This window comes from Onychostruthus taczanowskii, unplaced genomic scaffold, assembly GCF_017590055.1.
Source record: "Onychostruthus taczanowskii isolate IOZ18803 unplaced genomic scaffold, ASM1759005v1 scaffold666, whole genome shotgun sequence".
Taxonomy (NCBI): domain Eukaryota; kingdom Metazoa; phylum Chordata; class Aves; order Passeriformes; family Passeridae; genus Onychostruthus; species Onychostruthus taczanowskii.
The window spans coordinates 2,121-4,156 of NW_024504411.1; the positions used below are offsets into that span (position 1 = coordinate 2,121).

At 52.2% G+C, this 2,036-nt stretch overlaps 1 pseudogene; it reads right to left on the reverse strand.

Annotated features, from left to right (window-relative positions):
* Positions 1–627: 627 nt before the first annotated feature.
* Positions 628–1,559, reverse strand: LOC121344676 (annotated as a pseudogene).
* Positions 1,560–2,036: the final 477 nt, after the last annotated feature.

The following is a 2,036-nucleotide window of genomic DNA, read 5'->3' on the forward strand; positions in this document are numbered from 1 at the left end:
AGCCTCTTGAGAGTCCTGAGAGTGACTCTGGAGGGGAGCAAAGCCTTGCTGTCCTGCACTCAGGAGATGCCCATTGCTGGTGGAGCTGCTGTGCTGGAGCCCAGCTGTGTCCCAGCAGTGCCCATGGCCTGTCCCTGCCTGAGGGCACAGCACGGACACGCAGCAGGACAGTGACCAAGCTGCCAGAGCACTCCGGCCTCGCCCCCACAGCAGGGCTGGGAAGGTGAGTGTGGAGCTGGGAGGAGCAGATGTGTGGAAAGAGGCAAGGCCATTGTCCCTGGCTGTGCTGCTGTGCTGGGAGCCTCTTCCCTCCACCTCTGCTCCCAGGCACTGCCCCTGCAGAGCCAGAGAAGGGCTGAGGAAATGCCTTGGACACACATGCCAGGGCAGCCACTGGTTTTTATTGAAATGCACTGGGAACAAGCCTCCTGAAAATCTTTCTGTTGCAAAAGAAAAGTAGATGTTCATGTAAAAATGCTGAGTAGTAATACAGTAATTAATGAAAAACATTATAACACCAGAAAAAAAATTAAGAAAAGATCCCCATGAAAAAATGGACAAATAGGAGAAAAAGGCCAAGATTGTTAAGAGTTACAGTCTGAAGTTTCTGAGCAGAAAAAAGAGAGTTTATTGTTTCTGGAAAGATAGAGTAATTATTTTCCTCAGGGTATCCTTGAGCTCCTGGTTCCTCAGGCTGTAGATGAGGGAGTTCAGGGCTGGAGACGCCACCGAGTACAGAACTGACAGGGCCAGATCTAGGGATGGGGAGGAGATGGAGGGGGGCTTCAGGTGGGAAAATATGATAGTGCTGACAAACAGGGAGACCACAGCCAGGTGAGGGAGGCAGGTGGAAAAGGCTTTGTGCCATCCCTGCTCAGAGGGCATACTCAGCATGGCCCTGAAGATCTGCACATAGGAGAAAACAATGAACACAAAACAACCGAGTCCGTAACAGATGGAAAACACAAGAAGCCCCATTTCCCTGAGATAGGATTTGGAGCAGGAGAGCTTGAGGATCTGGGGGATTTCACAGAAGAACTGGCCCAGGGCATTGCCATGGCAGAGGGGCAGGGAAAATGTATTGGCCATGTGCATGAGAGCATTGAGAAAGGCACAGGCCCAGGCAGCTGCTGCCATGTGGCACAAGCTCTGCTGCCCAGGAGGGTCCCATAGTGCAGGGGTTTGCAGATGGACACGTAGCAGTCGTAGCACATGATGGTCAGGAGATAAAACTCTGCTCCAATGAAGAATAGAAAGAAAAAGATCTGAGCAGCACATCCTGTGTAGGAGATGGTGGTGGTGTCGCAGAGGGAGTTGTGCATGGCTTTGGGGACAGTGGTGCAGATGGAGCCCAGGTGGCTGAGGGCCAGGTTGAGCAGGAAGAAGAACATGGGCGTGTGCAGGTGCTGGCCGCAGGCTACGGCGCTGATGATGAGGCCGTTGCCCAGGAGGGCAGCCAGGGAGATGCCCAGCAAGAGGCAGAAGTGCAGGAGCTGCAGCTGCCGCGTGTCTGCCAGTGCCAGCAGGAGGAAGTGGCTGATGGAGCTGCTGTTGGACATTTGCTGGGGCTGCACATGGGGACCTGCTCATGGAGATAGGACAGTGAAGGTGTAGCGGAGATGCCTGGAACCAAAATCAAAGCCAGTTTCCCATACACCCTCTTCTGTAACACACATGGACACACTTCTGTGTTTGAGAGTTCTGAGGTTTTTTTTTTAAGCTCCCCCCATGTCTCTCCTGGCATTCTTGGATATCAGAAACCCCCAGCATGTCTGTTGTCCTCTGGAAGAACAGAGTGAGGTCCCTGAGGCAAGATGATGAGTGGAGACTGAGGGGACATGGTCTGTCACTTCATTGTCTTTGGACTTGCTCTGGGCTTTCACCTTTCCCAGATGGAGGATGTTTAAACTCTTAAGTTTTCCTTAAAGTTCACCAGGTACTGCTGAGAGGAGATGGATCCACCACAGTCCAGCTCCACATTTGTAAACAAGGACTGGCGTTGCTCATTTCACCAACTCAAGAGCATTTTCAGTGTC